The 13,195-nt window shown below is 43.9% G+C and overlaps 1 protein-coding gene across 1 annotated transcript in view; it reads left to right on the top strand.

Annotated features, from left to right (window-relative positions):
• Positions 1-13,195, top strand: part of SMPX (small muscle protein X-linked) — an 83,019-nt gene that overhangs the window by 50,276 nt on the left and 19,548 nt on the right. The gene's annotated exons all lie outside the window — the stretch shown is intronic.

Genomic DNA, 13,195 nt, shown 5'->3' with positions numbered 1-13,195 from the left:
CTAAACGGCATTGCTGAGACTTTAATGCTGCCAGTGAAAGTATTCATAAAACCTACCCCAATGTATCCAAAGAAATGCCAACTCTAGGCATACTTCCCAGTACTCTCACCAAGTAGAGGACTGCTAACTAATCACCCTGTCCAGAGGAACTCCAGTTCTGGCCCAGACCTGGAGTGAAATTCCTATTTTATGAATTTAATAAGCCCATGTTCAGAACCTTCTAGGTGCCAGGGGTTGTGCTGTCAGGTGGGTGATTGGAACTCTGCAATGGATATGACGTTTCTTGTTCTCAAGGAGCTCATTAGCTAAAGAAAACTAGAAAACTATCCAACTCATTAACCAACCAAACAGAACTGCCTTCTGAACCTCTTGAGGGTTTATTTCAGTTACTATGGCTATGTAATACATTACCCAAACCTTCAGAGTCTATGGTTCAGGAATTCAGAAAGGGCCCCATGGGAATGGTTTGTCTCTTCTCCATGATGTCGGGGACCCAGAAGACTCCAAAAGGCTGAGTACTGGAATCATTCGAAGACTCGTTCACTCACAGGTCTGTTGGTTGATGCTGGCTGGAGGCGAGAGGCCTCATTTCCTTTCAACATGAATCACTCGCTGTGGTCTCTTCACTTGGGCTAGTTTGAGCTTCCTCACAGCGTGATGGCTGGCTCCCCCGAAACAAGACTCCTCAAAAGAGTCATCCAGGTGAAAGCTGTGTCCTTTTAATGACCCAACCTCAGAAGTCACAGAGCATCATTTCTGCCATAATCTTCTAATCAGGACAGTCACAATCCCCAGCCAGATCGAAGTAGAGAGAGCATAAATCCCACTTTTCAGTAGAAGGAGCATCAAAATCACATTGTCAGAGGAGCATGCAGAATGGGAAAATGCAATCTGCCACAGGAGTCCAAAAAGTGAGCTTGTCATCCTTCTTTCTAAATTGGCTCCGCTTTCTGTCCTCTTTATCTTGGTTATGGAAACCATGCAAGACCTCCAGTCTTACCCATCCCCATGCATATTCTCCACACTGCTGCAACTATTATCTCTTAAAAACACAAATCTGATCATTCCACATGCATATTTGAAAATGTTACAAGGGGCTCACTAGCTTTGAGGACTGAATTCCTTCACCCATTGTTAATAATCCTTTGAAATTTGGTTCCTGTTGCCTAGTCCCGTGACATTTCTACCCGTTTCTCCCAAGCTCTTGATGCTGTGGGCATCCTGAGCTCCTTGCAGTTCTCTAGGAGGGTCCTTGCAGTTTCATGCCTCCATCCCCTTTTCATGATGCTTTTATGGTCTCAGCCCAGGCATGGCCTCCTCAAGAGACCTTCCTTAACCTGGACTCCCCCACCCCAGGCCCCGCTCTGTGCTCCTATGTATCATAGCATTTATCACACTGCATTTCGATCATCTGCTTGTTTGCCTGTCTCTCTTTAGTAGGCATAAGTTCCTCAAGGAAAGAAGCTATATCTTAATCCATCTTTGCAGTTTCCTAGTAGAATGCTTGGGTCAGCCTACCTGGCATCATACCGGGCACTTTTATCCTCAATAAATGTGGAGTAAATCAAATGAGTGACACAATGTATTCTATTCTTTCTTGGAACCCAGGACACTGAGAACAGAGAATGCTCTGATCCCCAGGACCTACACAGTTCGGTCCCCAGAACCTTTCAGGGATCAGCAGTGTCCTGTGGTTTATGTCCACCCTCTAGGGTGTGCCAACTCCTAGAATAGTGCTCAGTACTGGTGATTATCAAGTATCTTTGGTGATTAGTTGGTGCACTTAGAGGTAATTCTAGGTGTTCCCCCTTCTGTATATGAGGTTTAGCTAGGAAACCAAAGCCACTACAAGTATTCCAGGAATAGGAGTTTAATATAGGAATTAGGGCTTATATAAATGGAGGAGGAGAGGGAGGAGAGGAGGTCTGGAAAGCCGTAGCTGGAAGACTGGAGAAGCAGTCACAAATGACTTCAGCCTGAAGCACTGGTCTGGCTGGGGAAGCAGGAGTTCTCAGGGAATTCTGAGAAGCTACCGTGTCCTGCTACCAACATTGGAACCACGAGGTGGGAACTCACGGAGAAGTCTGTGAATTGCCTTGTCTGACTGTTGCGCCTCTGCACACGGCCCCCCTCCCCCCCCAAATAATGGCTTCCACTTCACTTCTGCCTTCCAAATCTCTGGCAAATTTGTCTAGTTGGCAAACTTTAACCCAGGACCATACATGCATGTAGTTCCCAACCATAGACTTTAGTGGTGCTGGTGCCGAGTTAACACAAGGTGTCTATACAGGAGGACAGGAGGATGCTGGGTAAATCATCGAGTACTAACAAATCCCTGTAGTCAGATAACCAAAGTCACCCCTGCCCGCCCCCCACCCTCATGGAGCTGTAAATTGGGCTTCTTGATGCTCCCTTTCTATCTCAGTCTTCACATCATTTGTTGATTTACTGTTCAAATATCCTGTATCGGGGCAGCTTTCAGTTGTACATTTCTGATGAGGATTTTGTCCTTACTTGAGATTTCTTTTGCTGTGGGCTCATTGTCCATCTGAGTCATCCTTAAGAATCTGCCCATGTACCTGGCTAAGTGTATAAAATTCTCTGTTGCCTCTACATATCAACTCATATGACTGCTTCTGGGTCAAGGTCATTAGCAGGCAGCCATTTCTGGAAGGAATACCAAAGGTTTTAATGACTTCAGTACTTGACAATTTTTAGTCTTAAAATTTTTTTCCTGCTTTCAAAAGCAATAAGTGCTCAGTGTAAAAAATATGGATGTAACAAGAGTATATAGTGCCAAAATTAACACCCTCTGTTATTTATGTCCCCCCCCCCGAATCACTTGAGAAATTATTAAGTTTGGAAATAGTTCTCTAGATAGTCTTCAGTGTATAGTAGCACATAAATTTATTTATAAAAGTAAAGTCAAACTATAGAAACATTCATGTATATACATATATATTTGCATCTTACTTTTTATCTTGATTTTTCTTAAAGATTGTATGAGTTATCTATTGCTGTATAACAATTTACACCAAAACTTAGCAGTGAAAAACAATAAACATTAATTAAAATGCAATAAGTGGAAACTGATCTTCCTCTTATTTTTTTTACATAGCATCAATCATAGAACTTGTACAGTTTTGTATCTTGCTTTTTCCACTTTTCATTTTATCATAAGAATATTTTCCCTGCTGCTTTGCAGCCTTCAGAATTAAGATGATTTATTTTTCATAGTCTTTGACTTATCATGATCTCATAACCTTTTCCCTCTGCCAGAAGATGGAGGACTGATTTATTGTTTTACATAGAGCTAAACTTAAACAAAAAGTTCTTCAAATGTTTTCTCTATGGCTTGCTGGAAATTTTTTGTCCTCGATTTTGAAATGTTCCCTGCTTTGACCCAATTACAGAAGCTGTATTCACTTTCTTTGAAGGTAATGGTTTTATGCTAAGATTTTTCACTCTCTAGTGAAGCCACATTTCTTTTTATTTCTGATGCTCTTTTTTTCAGCTCTTCACTTGGTTAGGGTAAAGATGAGTTTTGCAGTGGTTCCAAACCACATCAAGGTTTTGCTCATTTGTTTTCCTGCCTGGCAAAGCTCTTGTTCAGGATCCTGGTTACAGCCCGTGCGAGTGTAAAGGACTCTTGAGGGTGAATGCAAGGAGCCTTTGAGTTGATTGTGACAGTTGCCTTAAGAGCCCTCTCAGTGCTCTCCACAGCAAATACACACACACAGACACACACATGCACAAACACACAAGCTACCTGGATAGCTTCCATTGAAACAGAGATCTGGAGGGTCTAGTGTGTGAATTCTCAGAAGGGAGTTGGAATTTGCGAGAGAGCTTTCAGGGAGGAGACTTGAGAACAGAGAAGAAAATCTTCTCCAGCCAGCTTGGTGAAGGCAGAGGTGGATCAGGACCCATTTCTCCAGAACCTTTTCCACTAGCATGCAAATTTCCTTGGGCCAAAAGACAGTTATGGCTGACACTTGCCCTACTCCCAGTACAATGGAACTCACTATCTCTATCTCAGACATTCTCATCCAGGGGTGATTTTGCCTCCCAGGGGACATTTGGCAATCTCTGGAGACTTATTTAGTTGTCACAACAGGAGTAGGGGATGCTACTGGCATCTGGTGGGGAGAGGCCAAGGATTTTGCTAAATGCACAGGACAGTCCCCCACAACAAAGAATTATTCAGCCCCAAATGTGGTGCCAAGGTTGAGAAACACTGCTTTATCTGCTGGAAAGGTATGATGTCAGGACTAACTTGACTTGTCATAAACTTTCCTTTCCAAGCCGTTAATGCATTGCATTACAGAAACTACAACACTGATAAAGAGAATAGTAATTAATTGTCCAACATGTATAATCTCTTCACAGTAACTTAGAGACTTAGGAATAAGGTACTCTTAAATATGATTCTCTTATCAACTGATAAATTGAAACTGTTTATTATAGGAATATTCCTGAATTATAGTATTAGGCCTCAAACACAACTGTCTTTTGTAGGTTATATTTTCATCTCAAATGTAGCAGAAAGCAGAATATTCTCTACAGCTCAGCAGTCTCTGAAAATCTACATGCTAAGCATCAATCATCAGCACCAACATCAATCTCATAATTTTTATTGTCATCAGCATAACTATTTATTATATGCTTGTGATATGACCAACACCTTGTTTTCTGCTTTGCATGTGTTATTTTGTTTGTTCCTTGTGCTGATCATATGAGGCATATGCTACTAGGCCCATTTTGTTTGTGGAGGAAGGAAGGCAAAGAGAGTTTCGTAACTTGACCAAGTTCACACAGCTTGTAAGTCACAGAAATGAGATGCAAACCCTCATCTGTGGTACTCCACAGCCAGACCTTTTAATCACAATCACCCACTGCATTTAAAAGAAAAATGTTCTTCTATATAGTCTTCTAGGCTTTGCACATACTTCACTGTTAGGTAGGAGTAAAACAAGCAAAGGCTAACGAGACCGCAGAGAATGTTACAGCCACAAAGAAAAATACTGAACCACAGGTCTGCCATGTTGGCTTATTTGTTTGTTCATTCACGCATGCATGCATTCATGCGTTCATTCATTCAACAAGCACCGATTAGGCATCAAGTATGCACCAGGCATCAGGGATTCAAATATGAGTCAGAGTGTCTACCCTGCTTCACAGTTTAACGGGCAAAACATTGCACAGCAGCACCCATAATTTTCTCTTTAATGGTCTTGGACAAAAGGAAGGTTTAATGTCCATAAATCTCAGAGAAAGTGTGAAAGAGTGCGAGAGAGCCTGAGAGGGAGGTAAAGAAAGGGAAGGAAATGAAGGAAAGGAGGGGTGAGAGCAGAAGCAGAGAGACTGAACAGCCCTGGCCCTGCCCAGTGCCGATGCAGCTGCCGCAGAGGAAGGCCAGGTCTCTGTAGGGCCTGCCATGGCTCCCAGGAGCAGTGAGGGCTTGTCAGGCATCTCTGTGTCCTCACGAAGCAGCCGTCTCCTACCCAGGAATCCTTTCCTCTCATTCCCTCTCACGCAGTGTGCAGCCCACGCAGAAAACTGGGGAACTGAATTACAGGCTGTCTAATCAGGCTTGGCTGCGTCGTGACAACACTGCTCCTTTTAACTTCCTCCACACGCTGTGGTATTTGAGCAGAAGGAATCACGAGGAGCAAATCAAGACTTTCAAATTTAACTCGTACTCCCTCGCCGCCGCTCCTGCCTGTGAACTGATCATTCCCCACCCTCTGGGTTAGGGTTTTATGCAGATGGCGAGGCGGTGGCTGGTTTAATCCAGGCAGGGGAGGTCAATTGGCTTCTCACCGAGGGCGATTCCTATTAAACTGTCGACAGATTAGAGTCTCTTTCCTACAGTCAGGCAGCACAAAGACCTGCTCAGAACAATTCATCTTGACTGCTGGAAAAACAGCAGAAAGCAAGCATGTCCTACTGACAGAAAGTCACTGGCTTCCTTCTGTAGGAAGGCCAGTGGCAGTTCCTTCCATCCCAGAAGACCTGCCCTGACATGGAGCAGGCAGCAATCGAATCCTTAACAAGAAATACACGTTTTACTGCCTAGCTCCTGCCTGATGCCCCAATTTTGGACACAACTGACAGGAATCATAGCGGCCCTTTAGCTCCAGAGGCAACAATTAATTCCTGAAAACTTACCAAATGGGTTTGTTCAATTCTGAGTGTTCAAACCTCTATTCTGACTCAACTGATTTTCATTTCCAAATCATTTTACAATGGGCTAGTTGGAATTTACCTTCGCTGAATTAACCTTTATCTTCATAATGCAAATTAAGAGCATGAACTGGATTTGAATGGGAAGAATTAAAGTACTGGAATAAATCCACTCATTTATTAAATGAACATCTGTGCACATACTAAATGCCAGGCACTACTGCGTTAGGGGTAGGTGATGCCAACTAGATCTCACAGTCTAGTTAGGTGAGGACGTGATAGGGGATATTAGCACATAATGATTGCAGCAGGAATGAAGAAGAAATAACAAGATGGACTCTCTGAATATAGGTGACAAAGGAAGATTCTAGAGAGGCTATTGGAGAAACAAAAATTCTACTGAGAGAAATGTTGAAGAGCATACATGCAGAGGGGATTCAGGCATAGGTTCATGCCCTGGGTTTGCTCTCCCTTCGTCTGTGATTTAGCATAATCTCTATGCCTTCATTTCTTCATTTAAAAAAAAATGAGAAAAGACCTATCTCACAGGGGCGCTTTTGGCCCCTACCCCACAAGGGACATTTGGCATTGTCTGGAGACATTTTGGGTTGTCACATTTAGGAGCAGGTGCTCCTGGAATCCAGTGGGTGGAGGCCGGGGATGCTGCTAAGGACAGCCCCACAAGACAGAAAGGTCTGTCTTCAAATGTCAATAGTGTCAAGGCTGATAAACACTGAATTAGATAATGTGGCTCCTCAGGGCAGTGATCACTATCATTATGACTATCTCTTTAGTGCTACCATTGGGAGGAAGTTCATTTAAGGCCCCCCATCTATTAGAAATAGAAACTGAGTCCCAGAGAGCAACTGAATCAAGGTCAATACCCAGCCTAAAATCCCAGGCTCCTGTTTCCCAGTTCTGTGCCCCTAATTTCTAGGGAAGGCAGAAAGGTTTGATTTTGAGCGACTGCTCTGTTTCCTTGGTAGTAACCATGTTAAGAAGCTTGTTTGGAGCTTGAGTTGTGACGGTAAATGTAGGTGATCTCGTAGCAGCGGCTGCCGTGGCTGTGAGAGGTGGCAGGGGCAGGCTTCTCGCAGCCTCCTTGCCAGCCTTGCAAAAGCCACCAGACACTGGACGTGCTGGAAAGAGCTGGACACACCTGCAGTCCATTTCCAGCCATGTCACGTAGTAACTCGGTGACCTTGGGCAAGTTCCCAAGCACTCCGAGCCGCATCTATAAATAGGAATAATAATGCCGGTCTTGAGAGGCCACCGCCAAGCCCGCGACTTAACTGCCACCGGCATTTCCTTGGCTGTCCCCACCCCTGCCTCAGCCCTCCGCCCTCCTCCCCTTGCTATCAAGGGCAGGCATGTATTTGTTTTTAAATGAAATGCTCTCTCCAAAGCAATCACATATTTCCCCAGGGAATATGAAAAAACAACAACAAAAAACAGACAATGCACTGAAAAGTAAAATCCATTAATTTTCTCTGGCTAAGGTGAGCTCACTGGAAGCATCTGGGAGAGCCTGAGCCAGCTCATGAGATTTTTAAACTGCGAGTGTCCTCTTTGCCCTGGAGGAGGCATTGCAGTTCCATTTTTCAAAAACTTGCAGCAGCTCCTGTTCCCAAAGCCCTTATGTCTTGAGAGAGCAAAATTACAGACATTTCACTTGAGCACTTTCATTTTGGTTTGGAGCCTCCAAGGGACTTTTTCTTTGTTCTTAACTAGAAAATGGACCTGGCTTGCAATTTCTGATTTTTCTCTGAAGCTGATCAATTTAAGGAACATTGGAAGAGTGCAGCTGCCATCATTCCCTTATTATCAAGGAAAAGTCAAACAATATGCTTCATACATTATTTTACTGATGATATTTCAAATGGGCTTGATGGCCAGAAGGCGCCATCTCCCTTTTTTACACAGACCATGTACTGTTGGAGTCTGGTACAAAAAATAAAACGAGAGCCCTGTTGATCTAAATATCCAGAAGTGCCTGGGTGTCTCCATGACATCCTGTGCTGGCTTATACCTCATTCACATCCAATTTGCAACTAGTATTACTCTGCAGGAGTGCTTTCTCCTTTCTGACGTGACTTAATTTGATAATTAAGCAATGTCTACTTTGCAGTGGGAGTGAAAGAGGTATGCAGGCATTAATAAATACAGGTGCCAAATTACATGGAAACCTCGAAATTTTGTGAAATGGCAGCTTACGGGGGCTTCATGGGCCAGACAACGAGGAAACAGAGGCTTATTTGGACTTTGATGGCAAAACCTAAATCACATCTTTTAACCCAGAGCTAAGAGGAGCAGTGATAGTAACAGGTCCTTGTACTTGATCGTAAAAATTCCAAAGTATTTCCATGCTCATTCTCTCTTTCTAGCCTCACGACAGTCCTGTGAGCTAGAAAGGGCAGGAATTGAATTTGTACTAAGTTCTTATGTGACTTTTCCAACCTCACACACAGTGGAAGATTGTGAAACTTATCATCTCCCTCCGGAGAAAGTTTATTTTCAGACTACTAATTAAGCCTATTTAAATCTATCTGTAGAAAAATGGGTGTAATCCTTTTTATACAGAAATGTAGGACCATCACACAGTCTGCCACAGGTGCCAAGAAGGAGGGTAGTTACAACCCATGCCATGGGGCCAAAATTGAATGGATAATGGCTCTGGTTATACATAGGAGGGCATAAGAGTCCTTTTACCCCACTGACATGACACAGAAAAATATACAGGATGAATCTACCCACCTTTATCTACAGATATATCTCAAAGGAAACCTACTATCTCAAGTTCCACCTCCATTTACTGTTTTCTTGATGCCTATTTCAAAAAGAAAAAGTCATACTGTATTCTTTATACACATACAAACACACACACACACACACACACACACACACAAGATTTGATCCAGTATTTAGAAATCAGTTTGAAATGTCTTAATGTCCGAAAGACCTTGTAGCAAACAAATTACTCTGGGGAAAATTTCACTTCAAGGTCATCATCCTAAAGGTCAACTCTTCCGTAAAGCACTCCATCGTCACAGACGGCTAAGAAATAGTGTCCTGGACTCCCTGAAGAATCACACAGAGAGTTTACTGCTGGTTAGCTGTCAGGGGAGAAAGAGCCTGAGAGTTATTGTAAGCCAAATCCAATCCAGTTATGGGCCAACCAGCAAGCCCCACTGGCTGGCAGGGAAGGACGTCCCGTGCGTCAGTAGAGGAGCTAGTGGCCCAAATAAGACAAAACAGCTGAGATGCTCCAAGACCAGCAGATAACAAATGCATTAAAATGCCATCCCTTCATAACCGACTCCAGACTCTGTTTCACCTCTCAGTGGTGCCCTTTCTCACAGAATTGAGAAATACCAAGAGGTGTGGTGGGCAGGTCTTCACTTCCGTACTCGGGGACAGGGCAGCATCAAGGACAGCATCCCATGGGCTGTGGCAAAGGAAACTCTTTTTAGATTGACCTAGAACAGTGGTTCTCAACCTTTGAGCATGCCAGAATCATCTGGAGGGCTTGTTGAAACTGAAATTACTGGACCCCACCCCCAGAGTTTCTAATTCAGTAGGTCTGGGGTGGGCCCCACAATTGGCATTTCTAACACGCTCCCAGGTGGTGCTGATGGTGCTGGTTTGGGGATCACACTTTGAGAATCACTGACCTAGAGCCATCAGTCCAGATGGTTTAGGTCTGGACATTCAGAATCCCATAAGTACCCCATCCCCTGGTCCACAGTTTTATACCTAGTATCCAAAGGTAGAGTGAGAAACTTAATCAAATTTCCTTTTGAAATTCAGATATACTAAGCACCACTGAAGAATAATCATTGATATTATATAATAGTGCTTCCGAGGGTCAGGCACTATTCTAAGTACTTTACCTTGTGAAACTTAAATGAGTTAGGCCACACAAGATCTTCATTTTAGAGGTGAGAAAAACTGAGGCACAGAGAAGTCATGGGACTTTCCCCCAAGGTCACGCAGCTAGACAGTGGGAAAACAGGATTCATAGCCAGGCTCTCTGGCTCTTAACTATTAGCCCAGTGGACTCTCTAGGTGACAGATAGGATAGCTCCATGGGGGTGAAATATGCTTTGTGAATTATGGGGGACAGTCTGAATATAATGGATGAGAAACTATGTCAATAGCATTGACTTACCTACCAGTCACATTACCTCACTGATACCATATTAATTTCTGTAATTTGTATTAAATGCTGACCCTGTTCCAGACTAGGGGTCAGCAAACCGGTTACTTCGCTGATTGATAGACAGTTTTATAGCTTTTCTCAAATATTATGACATAAGAACTGAAACCAGTTTCTGAACTGAGTTGTCCAGCCTTGGGCTTTAGGTGGGAATCACTTCTTTTTATCCCAGTTACCTTAGTCCCAGAGTCAGACAGCAGCAAAATGCTAGATAAGTAAACCTTGTGACTAGTTAGATCAGCAGTCCTTAGCTCTGAGTGCACATTAGTCACCGGGACTTGCCTGAGCCCCACCTCTGACCAATTGCAGCAGAATCTTCAGAGGAATGGGCCTGGGTCTCGGTATGCGTCACAAGATTCCCAGGGGATTCTAATGTGCAGCTTGGGTTGAGAAGGATTGAGTCAGAGGGTGTTTCTCAGATCCTCCCTTGACAAATCAGACTGAGATCTTTGCTTGGAAAAGTATTTCTTTGGTTGAACGTCAAGGTTGCTGGGATTAAAGACTCTATATGGAAAACAGCCAAGCATTCTTGGAAAGCCATGCAGCATGGTTTCTTATTTATTGGGTGGCCCAGTGGTGAGCTATAGCTTCTATTTGGGATAGGACATGGGGAAGAGATACAATTATCTGGACTGTCCTATGGGTCCAGAACAACAGCCATTTAGAGGGGGCTGTGGACTCTCAGGTTCCCACAGGTGCTGTGCCTCATTAGTGCAGTGACACGTGTCTACCCAGCAATATGTAGAGTCATATTCTCACAGATCAGGGATTGTCAATTTCATTTAGTCCAACCAAGAGGAGGCTGGTGGCCATAGCAGCCTACCCCTTTTTTTACAGTTGAGAAAACTGACCTCCAGAGGAATGACGCTTGCCCAAAGTCACCTAGCCTTAACATCTCAGTATTTACTTTCCTTTCAACCCTACTGATCCTCACCACCTACAATTTCTTATATTTATTTAAAATACCCAATGTTGTTTATCTTTGGGGAGATTAGAAAAAATGATTTCCAGATGTGAAGCCAGGTTCCCTGATGCCTCTAACACAGGAAGCCCTTTAGAAACCAGACAATGTACAAGCAAAAGGCACACTCTTTGAGTATTCGGGCAAGTTTTCTCTACACTTCCTTAGTCATTAGGGAGGAGGTGCCCCAAAATGAGAGAGAGGGGAAAGCAGAAACTTTAAGGGGAGGCAGATCCATCAGCGAACTAAAACTCTAGTGTTTGAAGGCTAAATTTTGACCTTTGCACACTGTTCCTCTTCCTTGGCTTGTTCCCATATGCAACCGTTTTCCTGCTCTCTCTTTTGATTTTCTGAAGGTGAAAATAAGGACAAGAAGAAAAAAGCAGACAGTATCACCAAAAATCAAACCAATAGAAGGGAAAACCCTCCTCAGGAGTTGGGGTTTCATTACTCCCAGGTGAAAGGGAATAATGCAGCCAGAGTAACCTCCCAGGAGAAGCATAGGTTTACTTTTCTGTGAAAATATATTTCTGAAAACACACACATACACACAGGTTTTTAAGCACAAAACTCAAAACTGTGATAAATGTATCAGTTCTTTTCTTTTTAGGATCTTCTTTGAAACACAGCCATCTTCTAAGAAAGGAAACAACAAGAAAGAAATCTCTTACATATTCTCTCTTTTCAATCAGTTGAAAAACGACAAGGCCTGTCATCTCCGATCAACTTGACTAGTCAGGAAACACGACAACTCCCTCCCTGCCTGACCTATTTTGTCTAATGGGGGTCGATTCTTTGCCCTCTGACAAGCTACCTTCTCTCCTGTGTTCCATTTATAGCAGAACTTTATTAATGGTTAAATTGTTAGGAACGGCTCTATCTCCCTCACAAGGCCTAGTTCCCATACCATTCAATAAATTAAGCCATGCTGTCAGAAAGATTGTCCATTTCTGCCTTATTTAAGCTCAAAATTCCTCCCAGCCCACAAAATACTGCAAATTGACAGGTGAGAGCTCAGTATGAGTTCCCCCTGCCTGCCCAGCAGTCTGGGATCACTTGTGATTCGTCTTGCATTTGCTACCCCAAGTAATGCTTGTGTGGCCCGTGGGAATATTCCTAAACCCCGGGTGGAAGTCCGCCATCTGGAACTGAAAAGTTCCAGTGAGGAGCACCTGGGCCTTTGCTAATGGCCAACGGCCTCCTTTCTCAATCCTCAGGCAAGAGCCCTTGGACAAGTGCCGGGAGTTTTTGATATGTCTGACCCTTCTCTTCCCCTTGAAAGAAGCTTGGCAAACTCCATGCACCCACTGTTCACAGGTGACCTCAATGAAGAACTGGTGCGTTAATGGCACACAGCTGTCCAAGTGACCCGTGTGCTTTGCTCCTCAGAGCTTTTTTCTCACTTGTTTTTTAGTTGCTAAATCCCTACAGCCAGCAGACCTTTCAAAAAACCAAATGTGATCATGTCACTGCCCTGCTGAACATCCCTCAGAGGCTCCTCCGTGACCCCTAGGGCCTGCATGAACTGGTTCAGACTCACCACTTTCCTCAGCTCTCATTTCTGCCCTCCTGGGACGTTCCTTGCCCCAACCCTAGTGAACGTCTCCCAGTTCATGGAGGTGCCTCAGTGGCTCTAGGCCTTCATGCATGCTCCGGATAGTCTTCTCCAATCCTTCTCTCCTCCCCTATCCGTTAGCTGGCCACCTCCTTCCCCTCATTCAGGTCTCAAGTCAAATGTTGTTTCTGGAAAGCCTTTCCATAGCCCCTTAAACGGGATAACGCTTCCTGTGCTTGTCCCATCACAGCAGCACCCCCTCACAATGAAGAGTGGC

This window comes from Choloepus didactylus, chromosome X, assembly GCF_015220235.1.
Source record: "Choloepus didactylus isolate mChoDid1 chromosome X, mChoDid1.pri, whole genome shotgun sequence".
NCBI classification, from domain to species: Eukaryota; Metazoa; Chordata; class Mammalia; order Pilosa; family Megalonychidae; genus Choloepus; species Choloepus didactylus.
Note: the sequence above shows the minus strand (reverse complement) of the source record. Positions and strands in the feature narration are given on the sequence as shown.